The sequence below is a fragment of the Vombatus ursinus genome, unplaced genomic scaffold, assembly GCF_900497805.2.
Source record: "Vombatus ursinus unplaced genomic scaffold, bare-nosed wombat genome assembly UNPS02014807.1, whole genome shotgun sequence".
NCBI lineage: Eukaryota > Metazoa > Chordata > Mammalia > Diprotodontia > Vombatidae > Vombatus > Vombatus ursinus.
This window is the reverse complement of record NW_020954585.1, coordinates 23531967-23541909: the sequence shown is the minus strand read 5'-3', so window position 1 is coordinate 23541909 and position 9943 is coordinate 23531967. Positions and strand designations below refer to the sequence as shown.

The 9943-nt window shown below is 41.4% G+C and overlaps 1 pseudogene; it reads left to right on the top strand.

Annotated features, from left to right (window-relative positions):
- LOC114052040 overlaps positions 1-9943 on the top strand; it is a 90610-nt pseudogene that overhangs the window by 525 nt on the left and 80142 nt on the right.

Genomic DNA, 9943 nt, shown 5'->3' with positions numbered 1-9943 from the left:
AGAGAGAGAGAGAGAGAGAGAGAGAGAGAGAGAGAGAGAGAGAGAGATGAAGGAAGGAGAGAAAGTTAGAATCATGACTAGATGCTATAGGGAACGCACTCTCATATTTCCCTCAGGGGACAACCAGGTGGTCTGCCCATGCCCCAACAGCACCATCTGGTGGCCCCTGCATCCCACTACTCTCCTCTTCTATCCCCCTCGGGCTTGTACCCCTCTCCCCCCTTCTGTGTCCTTCCCATAATCAAGAGGTCTGAAATTCCTTCATCAGATCCCGGTCTCCTTTCCTTCCACTACTTCCTAGGCCTTCCTCCTCCAAAGCCTATTTTTAGTCTCAGAAAGGACCAGCCCTTCTTTCCAGGCCTCTCAGTACTTTACCCAGTCCATTTCCCCTGCTCAGGCTACACTCTGATCCTTTCTACCCCTTAATGAAGCAGTTCATCTCTACACTATGCTCTGTTCTTGAATCCTGTTTCCTTTTGGGGCATATACCTTGCCAGACCATTGCTCCCACCATCTGGCTCATACTCCGATTTATATACTGCTGAATGGAGCTGGAAGAAGTCAGCCAACAGTGCTGACTGGCTCCACTACAAATGTACCTTTTCTAATCTCAACTGGTCCCTCACTGATGTAAGGCAATTCTTTTGTACCTCTGTAATTGATTTTCTATCCCACTTTACATATGAGCTGTTCTAAACCTCCTCTTTTCTCTCCAAGCCTCCCTCTCCTACTGTCTTAGTCGAGGTCTTCACCTCCTGCTTTACTGAAAAAATTAAGACCATTCATTGGACGTTCCTTCTTCCCTCCTCACCTTATAAGCCCTTGATATCATCTCCTACCATTTTCCTTTACCCTGATAATGAGATATTCCTTCACTTCAGCAAGGCCAATCCCTCTACATGTACCCTTGATTCAAATCCTTCCTGTCCTCTCCAGGAGATTGCTCTCCACTATCATCCCTCCTCTCTAATCTTCAATTTCCTTCAAAATCCATGAAAAAGTCAATATCTACATTGAAGTTACAAATAATATCTCTACTTACACTCGTTTCCTTTGACTTTCCTCTAAACTTCCCAAAATCTGAATTCTGATCCCATCATTCAACTGAAATTGCTCTCTCCAAAGTTATCAATGATCTCTTATTTGCGAAATCCAACAGCTTCTCAATCCTTATCCTTCTTGACATCTCTGCAGCATTTAATGCTGTTGACTACTCTCTCCTTTTTAATACTTTCTTCTTTCTGGGTTTTCATGACCTTCCTACCTTTTCTTAGTCTCTTTTGTTGATTCATCATCCATGTCATGCCCACTAACTGGGACTGGAATCTAAAGCTCTGTCCTATACCTTCTTTTTTCTCTTTATACTTTCTCACTTGGTGTCCATATCAGCACCTTTTGGTTCAATTATCACATTAATGCTGATGCCTCCCAGATCTATATAGTAGCGCTAGTCCTTTTTCCTGATCTCTAATCCCAAATCACCAGCTGTTTATTGGATATTTCAAAGTGGCTGTCATATAGGACTCTCAGATTCAAAGTGTCCAAAACAGAATTTATTACCTTTCTTCCCAAATCCACCACTCCACCAGACTTCTCTGTTTCATCTCTTGTAGTTTAGACTATAAGCTCCTTGAGGACAAGAACTAGGTCTTATTCATCCTTGTATTGTGCCCCACAGCACCTAGGACAGAGTTTTGCATATAAGTCATTTAATAAATATTCATTGGATTAATGAATGATTAATACAATCTCTTTATTTCCCACTACACAAAGCATGCTCATTCTAACCTCTAAGAACTCATTCATGGGATTCCCCCTTTCCTGGAATGCCCTCCTCCAAACCATATCCAGCTAACAGCTTCTCTGTTACTGTCAAGGATATTGCATTCCTTCAAGTTATCCAGGTTCAAAACCTCTGTGTTCCAAACTTCATCCTCTTACTCCTATTCACTCTACATATCCAATTAGGTACCAAGTCTTGTCATTTCTATACCTCCATCACTTGCCTATGTCCCTTTCTGTCCACTCACGCAGCCACCACCATCATTTAGTTCCTCAATACCTCTCACCTAGACTATTGAAATAGCTTACTACTTGGTCTCCCTACCTCAAGGCTTTTCCCACTCCAGTCAGTCTCCCATACAGCAACCAAAGTGATTTGGCTAAAGGAAAATCCACAGGTATTGTCATATCACTCTTCTTCTCAATAAACTTCAGTGTCTTGTGTAGGTTCACCTACATAAACTCCTCTACCTGCCACGTGAAGCTTTTCACAATATGATCCTTTCCTACCCTTCCGTTCTTCTTTCCATTTGTTGTTGTTGTTCAGTCATGTCCCAACTCTTCATGACCCCATTTCTTGGCAGAGATACTGGAGTGGTTTGCCATTTCCTTTTCCAGCTCATTTTAGAGAGGAGGAACTGAGGCCAACAGGGTGAAGTGACTTGCCCAGCTAGTAAGTGTCTGAGGTCAGATTTGAACTCAGGAAGACGAATCTTCCTAATTCCAGGCCAGGCACTATGTGCACTATGATGCCACCTAGCTGCCCCCTTTTTTGCATTATTCCCTACCACACTTTCTAATCTAACCATACTGACCATCCACAAACAAGATGCTCCTTCTCCTATCTCTGTGTCCTTACACTGGCTATCTCTCATACCTGGAATGTGCTTCCTTCTCACTGGAAACCCTAGTTTCCTTTGTGACTCACCTTGTGTCACTTTCTAAATGAAAATTTTCTTTCCTGGATCCCCCCTGCTCCCCAGAGGGAGTGCCCTTTCTCCCCCAAAAGATCTTCAGTTCATTTTTGTATATATTATGCATATACTTACATATGTACATATCATCTCCCTCATTAGAATATAAGCTTCTTGAAGTTAAGGACTATTTCATTTTTCACTTTGTAGCCCCAGTAATTATCACAGTGCCTAGCACATTGTAAGAATACTTAATAAATGTTTACTGATTGATCTTTCTTTTTCATGTTACTTGAAATCTCCAGGTAGGCTAGTTGATTATGGGTATTGTGAGTTAGGACTTCATGGCTGGCACAATAAACTTTCAGCAAGTAGCTGCTGGGTGGGCTCCCTGAAGTCCACATGTGGCCACATGTGGCCTTAAAGCCACAGGTTCCCCACCCCTGCTCTAGGCTTAAAAAATTCAATCACTTGACAAGTCTATATTGAACACCTACTCAGTCCTCGACTTGATGAAGGGGGGACATTGAGAGGTGAGGGATGAAGTAAGGATAACAGGAAATATTTCTCAGGTCCTATCACTCTGTGATATCCCAGAGTGGTTGGAGGGACAAAAGTAGAACATATAAACCAAAAGCAAACAACACAAGAGGGTAATTAAGTATTTGGATTGTGTGGTATATATAGCAAATGCTATAGGGATTTGGAGGACAGGGAAATAAGGGAAGCTAGAATTGTTCAGGAAAGCTTCCTAGAGAAGGTAGGATTTTAGCTAGATATGGTTCGGAGAGGGGCATTTTGGGAAAAAGGGAATTGCATGAGTGAATTCTTGGAGGTTAGAATGAGTGCGCTTTGTGTGGGGGGCAATAAAGAGACCAAGCTAACCATTCATTAATTTAGCAAATATTTATTAAATGACTTATATGCAAGTTCTTGTGCTAGGTGCTGTGGGGCCTAACGCAAGGATGAATGAGCTCTAGTCCTTGTCATCAAGGAGCTTATAGTCTAGACTACAAGAGTTCAAACCTATGCCGATTACTACAATACGAGGTGGAATTTATTAAGTGCTGTAAGAGAAGTGCAAGGGATCTTAGGAACTCAGAAATAAAAGATCATATCTGGCCGAAGTGGTCAAGGAAAGCTTTCTGGAAGAGAAGACATTTGACTAGAATTGAGAATGAATACAGTTTGGGCAGGTAGAATAGAAGGGAGAGCATAACAAGTAAAAGAAAAAGCACTAGAACATTGAAGGAGGAAAGAGAACCCTGAGACTTTGCAGCATGATTACGATTTGGGAAATAAGGCTATATAGGCAGGTAGATTGCCAAATCCTTTTGAGTAGTTTGCAGATCTCTTCCAGGAGGCTCTGCTGTGTCAAGGAGCTTGATGCAACCCGTATGAAGTTATCTTCAAATAGGCATCTAACAGACCTAACTATCCACAGAGATTCCCTCTTTGGTTTGGACTCTGTGCTGGTTCTCATCTATAATGTTGGTGAACACCTTTGGTTAATAAACGTGTACCTGGCCTATGCTTCATTTATGATCAGAGGATTGTTGAATAAGATCATTTCTGCTATTGTATCTGTCAGAGAATCTTGAGTGATTTTGATGTAGGAATAGATACTACCTTGTTGGAAGAAAGTCTATATTTGCTCTAGCAAATCAAATGCTTTTTCCAATCAGCAAAGGATTAGCACGGTGTAATCTTGTCATCTTTACATCTTTCAGTCAGTTGTGGAATGGTAAAAATGTGTTCCTCTGTGGAATATCACTTGCAAAAACCTGTCTCCTAGAAAATGTCCTTTATACATGTATTGATGATTCTCAAAAAAAGTTTATGTAGATGGAAATGTAGGCAGATAAGTTAGTATCTGATGTTAGTTGCCAATGTTCCCTTGATCACTTAAAAAAAAAAAAGTATTAGTAAAATCTGAGTTTGTTTTTTTTCACATCTCTGCTATATCCCCATTCTTTAAATACCTTGTGAAGTGATCCTCAGTGTTACTCAACCACTTAAAAGCATTTGATCTGACTATCCATATGGGAAAAACCAAGTGGATGAAAGATGTTTATTCCCTAGATTATAACACAAAGCTGAATGGACAGCCTGTAGAGCACATCTATCAATATATCTATCTGTGATGGACAGGAAAATGAATTGGACCCATAACTAAAAAGGAAGTAGGAAAGCAGGCTAGACTGCCTTCAGGAAATTTCAAAGCATCCTTAATGATACAAGATTTCCACCAGAAACAAAAGTTCATCTTTTTAATATCAATAGTCTTTTGGCTCTAAGACATGGATTAAAAATGAGTATCACACAGATCAATGGAAAATTGAATATGAGTATCATACAGAGGACAATAGAGCTAAGCACAGTGAATAGAAGGGTATAGTGGTATGCCCATAAATGTTTAACAACTAATTCTAGGAAAAAAAATTATACACTTTTAAGTTTAATCTGCATTATTAACATTTTTTCTATTGTTTTCATTCATTCATTCAGTATTCAATAAACATTTATTAAGTACCTACTACGTACCGAGCACTGTGCTAAGTTCTGGGTATACAAAAAAAGAGAAAAGACAATAAAACAATAAATCAAGTCTGCTCACATTGAAAATTTAATAGTTGGCTTTCTTGAGCAGTATGAGCTGGCTCTGGCACAACCTGGGAAGGGTGCAACATGTAACAAATGAGGGACTTAAAAAAAGAATAGGAATATTGGCTATCATGAGACAAATGTGTGATTGAAAGAGAAGAAGATGGACTAGTCATATGAGAGTGAGAAATAACAGATGGCAATTTGGAGTGCCCTCTTGGTAGCCTTGGGGTATCAAAAGTAAAGCAAGGAAAGCCTCTGACATGTTGAATGGACCCTCTGTGATGAACTCATGGGAGGCCATGGACAAGAATCTTGTAGAATGGACAGGTATGGGGTGTCTTGTGATTTGCAGCGTTGAAAGTGACATCCAAATGGATGAGATCATAGATACATTTGGGTATTTGAGGCAGGATGAGACATTGTAAAGAGGCTTGAATGCCAGGCTAAGGCTTGTAAAATTGCTGAAGTTAGAAATGGGGAGTCACTGAAAGGTTTAAGCTTTGAAGTGAGGTGATAAAGTAGCATTGAAGTAAGATTAGGCTGAGCAAGATGGATTGGAGACAGGGCAGAAATTGCTAAGGCCAAAGAAGCCCCGTTGACTCAAGAAGGTTGATGAACAACAATCTTGTCCTAGATACCTGATGACGTATAAATCCAAGGGTAAGACCATTTCACTTATTTGGCTGGGCATTTTCCGTCTGTGATTGTGGCTGAGAAGAAAGAATATCCTTTGGCTCCCTGACTCTCTAAAATTGTGGGGTCTACTCAGCTGTGAGCCCAGACTCCCTGCTCAGGCCTATGCTATTTTTTTTTCTTCTTAAAGCCCCTCAAAGAGGTTGACAGAACCATAAGCACTGGATAAACCATGTGTTAAAAAGGATCAGAGAAGATTCGGGGATCAAGTTGCTGCCCTGGGGGATTCAGCTTCCTGAGTATGAATCTTGATTATGCCACTGTTTTTCCCAAAGCAAAGTCTATAGGATGCTTACTTAACTACTGGAGGAAGGAGCCCCAGAAAGGACAACATAAGGATTAAGATCTGAGAGATCTGATATGGAAGGCCCTCAATCTACATAATCCCTGGTCCTCTCTGGCTGACCTTTTCACCCATTCAGGTCAGGGTTTTAGATGTGAAAGAGAAATTATTGAATTCCCGAAGACTTGCCTCTCTTATGATCATTATAAACAAAAACAGACACAACCTAATTTTCTGGAAGTCCTACAGAATAACTTGAAATCTCATCACCTCTAGTCCGTCTATGCTTTCCCCTTCCCCTACTCTCATTTCTAGAGGCCAGACACATTCTGACATATTATTGGTAGCATGGTTTATATTTAAAGTATCTCAGGTTGTCGAGTTAGGCCAAGTCCAAGACTGACCATCTCTGAATGTATATGTCCAATAGAATATGAACTCCTTGAGGACAGGGACAGTTGTGTCTCTAGAATAGTGTTTGGCAATCCATCAGTTAAGTATTTATCAATTGCCTGCTAGGTTGGAGACACTCTGCTAAGCTCTAGGGATATAATCAGAGGTACAAATAGCCCTTGCACCCAAGGAGTTCACGTTCTGATGGGGGAGAAAATAGTAAGCCATTCATAACTCTATAGTTCTTTCAGGTACAGGCTGATCTTAATTATGGTCATCTCCTCCTTTGAGAAACAGTGTATATGATATATGAACCTCCAGCAGCCAAGTCTGGAAATGTCCATCTCTCAGAATAGCTGATTGCCAATCACAGACCTGTGGTCAGGGAAGAAACAGAAAGACGGAAGGAAGGCAGCCAGGATCTCAGGCTCACCTAGGTAAACACAAGTTCTTGCTGCCATATTTTGAGCTGTGGGTTATCATGGCTTTTGCCATTAGATGGAGGGTGGGGAGGGTTCCCTTCTCCCAAAGCCTGGAAGTTCGAAGGAGAGAATGACAGATTCCTGAAGAGTAGAAGTGAGAGAGGTAGATCCATTTCTCTTCAAGCTCCTTTTATAGGCTACTTACTAAGTGGGGAAGCTGCTCTTGACTTTGTCACCTTTGACGAAACCCTAGTCCCTGGGGCCAGTCAGGAATTTATGTGTCTCATGAGCCCTTTAGCAGTAGATACTGGGTTCAGTTGTGGGGGAGTCCAGCCTCTAAATATTGTTAAGGCTCTATTTTTTCAGTCTCTGCTCTTTTCACTTCTACCATAGATTGCCTCCTAGACTGGAAATGTCTGTCTAAATATCCCTGTTTGGTCAACTATGTTCAAGAAAAGAAACACAAAGAAGAAGAGGTAGCCAGGGGCTTGAGACCCCAACTTAGGATCACCTAGACTAGCATGTGCTTTTGTTACCATGTGCAAGCAGCTGCCATAAATGCCAAGAGAGAGAGGAACCTCCTTATTCATTCACGGGAGAGAGTTCCCCACAACATGTTCCAAAGACAGAAAAAAGAGAACAAGAGTAGAAATTATCCCTACATTTAAAATCTACTTGAGTGAGCAAGTCTTCCTGGCTTAATGTCTAATCCTCTTTTGATGTATTCCCCTTCCTCTGCAGCCATTATGGGGTCTAAAGGATTCTTTTGTTAGTCCAAAGCACCTCATCCTTCAGTGCTAAGCATGGGTCCCTAGAAATAGCCAGAGAGGTCCCTCTCATGCTTCATGGGGTAGACTCTAAAAGTCTATTACCTCATATGCTTAATTCCAAACCCAACTACATAAATATATTACTAAATTTTTGGAATCTCTCTCTCTCTCTCTCTCTTTCTCTTTCTCTTGCTCTCATTCATGACCCCCACCTAAGTATTACTGGTGCTTTCCCTTTGTTCTCTCAAATCTCAAACCACTTACTCAGATTTTGAGAAAAAAAAATCATGGTAAATAGCCATTTAGTTTAATAGCTGATATAAGTTACATAGAAATACAAGTGAACATTAATAAGAATAAAGATTCCAAATGTAGGCTATATGGAATGGCTATAGTCAAAGGGACAAATATCTTTTTTTCCTTCAACACTCCTATTCCCACTAGTCATAGGAGGAACAGGAAATGAAATGATAAGATGAGTAAAGGGGAGCTGAGGTTTCCCAGAACAACAGTCCAGGGAAGATAACAAAAAAACAGTGGAATTATAGGTTGGATTCTAGGCTTTTCACTGAGCACATTTGGGACTTATCATGTCCCTTGGCCAGCTCTGGTCCACCCATATCTGATTTGCATCTGGTCAACACCTTGTTTTGCCTTCTGATCACCTCAAATCCAGTGTCCTTGGCTGGGTAATATTGCTGGGTGATCCCTGTTGATGTGTCCCAACAAACAAGACTTGCAACTTCCTAATCAGCTAGAACACTTCCAGCCTTTGGTTCTCCTGTATCTGAGTAATGACATTTCTGGGGGGATGGTAATGGATCATGGGGCACTGAGGAGATCAGGAAGTATCTAAAGTAGGAGGTGGCATCCACGTTGAGCTTTGAAAGGAACTAGGGCTTCTAAGAGGCATAAATGAGGAGAGGGTACATTCCAGGCACTAGGAACATAGAATGTAATGTGTGAGGAATAGCAGGGCTGTTTTGGCTATACCAAAGAGTGTGTGAAAGGGAGTGATATAAACTTAGGTTGGAAGGTGGGTTAGAGTCAAGTTGTGAGGAACTAAAATTCATTTTAAAGGGAATTCCCATCCAAAATGATAAAAACATAAAAAGGCTTGAATGCATAAAGGAATAGTAAGCTTTTATCCGTAAAAATATTGTACTAATCAGTAGAAGCCCCATACTTCTAAGGATTGAGGGAAAATATCTCTTCCTTCTAGAGAGCTGGAGCCTGTCTTTATTTTAGTGTTAACTTGCAAATTGCCACTTAGATCCCTGGTCTCCTGCTATTTGAAGAAGCTAGGGTAGAAGCTGGGAGAGATTCTTCTCCAAGGTCAGGAAAGATTCCAAAGTAGGTTTACAGGTTCCTGCAAAACCCATCTTCTTCCTAGCTTTGTGACTTCCAAAGCTGTTCCCTGGGGAGAGATTGAATTTGTGCTAGAGATTCAGGGGGGGGAGATTTCAGATAATTCTATTTAGGTTCAAATTTTCTCTGGTGAGATGGGGTAGAGTTGTCATGTTGAGAGAGAGGATGCACTACCACCCAGGCCATCAGATGAACAGGAATAAGGGGATGAGCAGTCACAAGCGTTTGGCTTTTGCTTCTCTTAAACGTGTAGAGTGAGAAACCACTAGCAACAGATGCCTGGGCACAACTGAAGAGGGGAAAAGGGGGAGGGAAGGAGAGAGAGAGAGAGAGAGAGAGAGAGAGAGAGAGAGAGAGAGAGATTCAATAAAGCCCAGAAGAGGTCACCATAGTAACAGAAATCAGCTCCACTCTGAGGATCCTGTAGCCAGGGAAGGAGATAAAATGTTTTCTATCGATTGCTGTCGAGAAAGTCATTGGTGATAAGCTCCTCTGAGCCAAGATGGAACAAATGGGGGGGATCTGGGCTCTGTGGAGAAAGAGGCTTTAAACAATCAGCCACCCTCTGTTTGGGATTGGAGGAGCTGAGAGGATCAATACTTCATCTGCCTCCCATGTAGGTTTCCTTATTCTCACCAGTTCTTGCGTGTGTGTGTGTAGGGGGGTGTGTGTGTGTGTGTGTGTGTGTGTGTGTGTGTGTGTGTGTGTGTG